The sequence below is a fragment of the Galeopterus variegatus genome, unplaced genomic scaffold (genome assembly GCF_000696425.1).
Source record: "Galeopterus variegatus unplaced genomic scaffold, G_variegatus-3.0.2 Scaffold306, whole genome shotgun sequence".
In the NCBI taxonomy this organism is placed as follows: domain Eukaryota; kingdom Metazoa; phylum Chordata; class Mammalia; order Dermoptera; family Cynocephalidae; genus Galeopterus; species Galeopterus variegatus.
The window spans coordinates 704,794-711,215 of record NW_007726417.1 but is presented as its reverse complement, the minus strand read 5'-3'; positions in this window follow the sequence as shown (position 1 = coordinate 711,215).

The window sequence follows — 6,422 nt, the reverse complement described above, 5'->3', positions numbered from 1 at the left end:
AGTCACAATGACAGCTAGCCGGATGTACAAGAACATTTGCCTGACACTACCTCCACTAATGAACTGGCGTCTACTCCTTTGATAATCCCCTCCAGCTAATGCTGTCATTGTTTCAAAACAAATTACATGTACTTATCTCTTCTGTCCTTAAAAAACTTTGTCTTCCTTTTCCTCCCTTACTATGCCCATAGTTTACTATGGTGTGTGTATTCCCATTGCAATACCCTGGCCCAAATAAACTCTACTTTATATAGTTAGTTTCTTTCTTAGGTCAACAGAGGCATTTGAAACCACTGGATTGTGCTGTGACCCTCCGTATTCCAGGATGATATCAGCATCCATGTTTCTCCTGTATGTGTGAGGGTGTTTTCTTCATATGTCTAAGATCCTTTAAAAAAAGTTTTGTGAACTGTTCATACAGTCACCCACTATTGTACTAGATTTTGGTCTTATTAATTTTATGTACTCAAATATTACCAGGTTATCTTTTTGTTTATGATAGTTGCATACACATTTTCAGGTGTTATTTGCTTACTTACAGAGAATTTTTCACATGGAGACTCCTTTTTTAAGTATTTGTACATACCAATCTTTTCTTTGTTGGCTACACAATGAGAAAGCCCCTCCCCATCTGAGGTGCTTTAGTGGTTTCTAACTGACATTTAATTTTTTATTCATTTAGAAGATATCTGGGTGTGGAGAACACTAACATTTATAAAGCAAATGTATTTCACAAGGCTTACTTTTCAAAGCCCTGTAGTCTCAGGTTTAGCCTAATCTTTTGGAATTACATATAGAAATGTTAACCTTGCAAAAGACAGGAAACTTTCCTCAGGCTAAAGTCTTTGTAACACAGCAAAGTTCCTGGCTCAAGGATAGACAAGTTACTTATTGGTATGTAAAAATACTGGGGAAATTGCTGTAGGGAAAAACAGTGTTTGCTAAGATCAAGCTTTTGTTGGTGGATTGACTCAACCTTTTGCAAATTGCATTATGGAATGTCACTTTACTGTTTTCACTGATGTTACCAGCCTATATTGTTAAACTATACTTAGTCATAATCCCACCTATGTTCTTTTTCTGTAACTTCCTGGTCTGGAGCATAAATGCAGGGAGAGAATCCAGTTCATGGTTAATTTCCAAAGGAAGGAATGCCTCTCTCGAGGGTTCCAGGAAGTTAACCCCTTTGAGATTAATCTCTCACTGCTCAGAAGAAACGGGCTTTTAGTATTCCTTTGTGTCTCCATCTCCCAGGGGAAGAGAGGTGATAAATCCATGTGAGGCAAAGTAACATCTGGGTATATGTTCTTTTGTCTGAGATGGTTATCAGGTATCCATATATCAATCTGAATGTCTATGTTATCCACAGTAGTTATTTTTAAAGACTTTGTAAAGTACTCTAGCAAACATACATAATGTTCCTAAGGGCATGAATTTGATCTTCCCAATTAACAGGCAACACTAATGAGATAGGAGGTCCTTGGTTTCCATGGGTTTGGGTTTCAGGAAACACGTCTGAGTTTCAAGCCACTCCCCCAATATCTCAGCCCCCTCTTCTAAGCCCTCCCCTAGAGGAGAGTCATTGTTGCTTATTGCACCTGTTTTTAGCACCAACAGGGGAAGATTGAGACTACAGGGGGCAGGTTTGTGCAAATCCAGTGGCTGAGCATGCTCAGTAGAGAGGGGTTATATAATCCTAATGGCCAAGCATGCTCAGTAAAGTGTAATTTATCCTTTGAATGACCTTCCACTAGAGGCCACTAAAGCGCATCAAATATTCTTGAGTGTGTTCAGTGCATGTGATAGAATCTGCCCAATGATCATGCCCTAAAGAGAGACCAACTGAGCATGTGCAAACCTGTTATGTAACCTGATCCATAACTGGGAACCACCTTCTTAGCTGAATATTCATTAGACGGCATGAATAGGTACTAGATAGCAAAACTATAAAAGTTGGGTCCCTGCAGAAGACAGGGTTGTTGTCCACTTCTCCTGGGGCCAACCCACATATTGCTGGCAAGGTGTATATGCTTTAATTTTGTGTTAAACTTACTAATAGGCTGTTGCTTACTCTCTTTAGTGCCAGACTGAGGTGTGTATTTCTTACTTTTTGTATCAAACTTGCTTTTAGCAGGCTGCTGTTCACTCTAGAGCCAGCCTGCATTTTGCCTGTGAATGTGTATTTCTTACTTTTGTATTAAACTTGGTGTAGGCCCTACTCAGTCTCTGGAGCTAGGCTGCACTCTCTCTGTGAAATCGATTTCTTGTTTGTTACCTTAAACCTGTTCTCACTTTCTACTGTGACTCTGCTCTTGAATTCTTTCCTGTGGCAGAATCAAGAACCTGGCAAGAGGATAGGGTGGGTCGAGGCCAGCTGTCAGGCCTCCCCAGACCTGGGCCTCCCCAGACCCACTCCTCTGGTATCACTAATACACACTACAATTAAAAATCCTGCACAACAGATATTCTTTTCAAGTCCATATGAAACATGTGTAAAGACTGACCATTAATCATTGAGTGGAAAAAAATACAAACTCAGTTTTTCCCACTATACTCTCACAACAGGCTTTGGGCTCCAGATGTGTGGGGATTTTCTTCCCACCAGCAAGCAAGCAATCAATTCTCCAGCAGACACCAGCTGGGTGTCCTCTAATTTAATTCTGATACTATCTACCTGGAGGTAGGATCAGATCTCATAGGTTGAAGGCTCAGACCTCCAAGACTGTCCCCACTTTAAACACCAGTCACAAGTCCAGGCCTCCAGAACTTCTGACCAACCTGTTTCAAGTTGGGGTTCCCACAACCTGCTCTCTGGGTTTGGTTAGTTTGCTAGAGTGGCTCACAGAACTCAGGAAACACTTACTTATGTTTACCAGTTTATTATAAAGGATATTACAAAGGGTATAGATGAAGAGACACAGTGCAAGGTGTCGGGAATGGGATGCAGAGCTTCCATGCTCTTCCTGGGTGTGCCACTCTCTGAGAACCTCCATATGTTCAGCTATCCAGAAGTTCTCCAAACCCTGTATTTTTTGGGTTTTTATGGAAGCTTTACTATGTAAGCATGATTGAAGCATGGACAACTGTGTAGAAATGTGATTGGATAAAAAGGGAATGATTGATGCTAACTAAGTAGAAAACCCAGCAAGGCCTGTTTGTTCAAGTCCTTCTTGGCCTGCCTGTACAGAATTCCTTCCTCCTGGGTATGGAGCAGGACTCCTTCTGGAATGGGGGTGTTATGACCTACAGACAAGGTGGGTCAAAGAATTTCTTAAATAACAAGGACCATGGGAGTTATGAGCCAGGAAGTGTGAACAAAAACCAATATATATATATATCATAATATAACAATCATATATCAGCAAATAGCACTAAATCGTTTGTATCCAATCACCTATTTTGTGATCAATAAAAAATAAATTTAAAAAATCAGACATTTGGACATTTAAAAATACATAGGTCAAACAAGACACAGTAATGAGCACTTTAAATATTTCATACTTGATTAGCAACACACATGTACCAGAAGTTATGGGATGCAGTTGAAGTGATGTTTCCAGGGAATTCCTTACCCTTAATGCTTTTACTACAAAGGCTGATTAAAATAAGCTAATTATCCCACTTAAGAAATAAGAGGAAAATAAAGGCAGTAAAGGAAAAGGGTTAATAAATTTAAAAGTAAAAAATTAATAAACTAGAAGACAAATCTAGGATCAAGGTCCACACACTGAAAAATTACCCTCTTGAAAAACATTAAAAAAATTTTTTTAAACTTCTGGAAGCACAAATAAGCAATGTTAGCCATGAGAAAGAGTGGGTGTAACTATAGCTGCAGCAGGTCATGGAGTTACTTTAAAAAACTTCATGGCAATTAAGTTGATAATGCAGACAAAATTGACAAGTTTCTAAAAAGAAACAAAAACTAACTCAAGAATAAATAGGAAACTGACATGTACTATAACCATTAAAAATATTTAGTTATCTGGGTATATACCCAAAGGAATGGAAATCATCATGTTGAAGGGATACCTGCACTCCCGTGTTCATTGCAACTCTGTTCACAAAAGACAAGATATGGAACCAACCTAAATGTCCATCAGTGGATGACTGGATAAGGAAACTGTGGTATATGTACACCATGGAATACTACTCTGCCATAAAAAAAGAATGAAATTTTCCCCTTTGCAACAACATGGATGAGCTTGGAGAAACTTATGTTGAGTGAAATAAGCAAAGCACAGAGGGATAAATACCACATGTGCTCACTCATAAGTGGGAGCTAAGAGATAAAGAAGAAAGGAAAGAAAGACCACCGTGGTGTGTGGACTTGCGGAGGGAGAGAACATGCCTAGGGATACAAAGTGGAGTGGGGAAAGTGGGATGGGGAGGGAGGTTAGGGATAATTGAGGGGATAATTGGGTGGGGAACACGGGGTATAATCACAATTTGTGGTAATGGCCATGCTGCCAATATTCATCTGGCCATCACATCTTAGGCACGAGTGGTGACAATTTTCTTTGTACCCCATGAATATTCATAACCAATAAAAATAAATAAATACATTAAAAACATATATACTTAGTTAATATTTAAAATATGCACACACACATATACACACATGCAGACACTAACTCTATATGCAAACATATTTGCACACTCAAAAAACACAGATGGCTTTCAAATAAATACAAATATTTTTATGGAGTAAAAAGTGTAAATCTAGACGCCTACTCACACCATGTAATAATCTCTCTCAGCATATAATTTTTCTATTATTGCAATGTGGTACTGAAAAACAAGATCTCCGCTTTTACTAGGTCACTGCAGTTCTGGTCAGACACAAAACAAATTTTCCTATTTTATTTCTTCACCGTGTAAGTTTATAAATATATGTACATGTTTCTGAGGTGAGTTCATGGCCTTGATAGGAGACTTTGCTTTAGATAGGTAGACAAGTGATACATCTGAAAAAGCAGCTTGCTATGTGTCAAAAAAAAGGATGAAAAATTATAAAATTACTTTAAGATGTTTCAAGAGCAAGCTCTCTGTGGTAGGAAATATGGAATATGGTTTATATTCACATCTGATTTTTTCTTTTTATAAATTCTGGACCTCTTATTTCTAGAGCATAAGAAAAATGCTTTTCTAAATCAAATTAATCAGATTTAAATCAGATTTAATCAGATTTTTGTTTATCCAATTTTTGTAAAATGGTTGTGTGTGTGTGTGTGTGTGTGTGTGTGTGAGAGAGAGAGAGAGAGAGAGGGAAAGAAAACAATGTAGTGTTCTAGTGATTTTGAAAGGTAGCCTCTCGAATTTTGATAATGTGCTATGTAACTATCAGATTAATCATAATTGTAGAATTAGAATAATTGATAATATACCCATTTTGCGAGTTTAGAAAAAATGCATATACTGTTTTACTAGTAGGACTTTCAAAGTTACAAGTGATCTGAATCTTAAATTCGATCTGGAATTTACACTGTGAAGCCCAAAGAGGTTAAGTAAATTTATGTCACAAGTTAACATTTAGTACTTATGTTGACAGAAGTCCAAATCTTTCTCTTTATTTTTCTATTTTTTTTCTTTGTGGTAAAACATATATCACATAAGATTTGCCATTTTAAGCATTTTTAAACATGCAACTGCATGGAATTAATTACATTCACAGTGCTGTGTGACTATTACCTCTATTTCTAAAAGTTTTTTTATCATTCTAAACATAGACTCTATACTCATTAAGAAATAATTTCTCATTATTCCTTCCCCCTGGGTTCTGGTAACCTCAAATCTGCTTCTCTCACTGAATTTTTTTTTTCTTTTTCTTTTTTCTTAATAGACCCAAGATAATTGCATGTATTTATAGAGTACAATGTGATATTTGGGTATATTTATACAGTGTGCAATGATCATATCTATGTATTTAGCATATCCATCACCTGAAACAATTGTCACCTCTTTGTGTTGGGAACATTCAACACCCTCTCAACTAGATACTTGAAGTTATACAGTAATTTGTTGTTGTCTGTAGTCTCCCTACATCACTATAGAACACTAGATTGTACTCTTCCTATCTCTCTACAATTTTGTATCCATTCACCACCCTCTCCCCTCCCCCCGTCCCTTCCCCTTACTAGTCTCTAGAAACCACTATTCTACTCTCTACTTTTGTGAGATCAACATTTTTAGCTTACACATATGAGTGAAAACATGTGGTATTTCTCTTTCTGTGCCTGGTTTATTTCACTTAACATAACTTTCTCCAAGTTCATTTGTGTTGCTACAAGTGGCAGTGTTTTATTCTTTTATATGGCTGAGTAGTATTCCATTGTGTATATATACCACATTTTCTTTATCCAATCATCTATTGAAGGATATTTTGGTTGGTTCCAAATCTTGGCTATTGTGAATAGAGCCCTAAA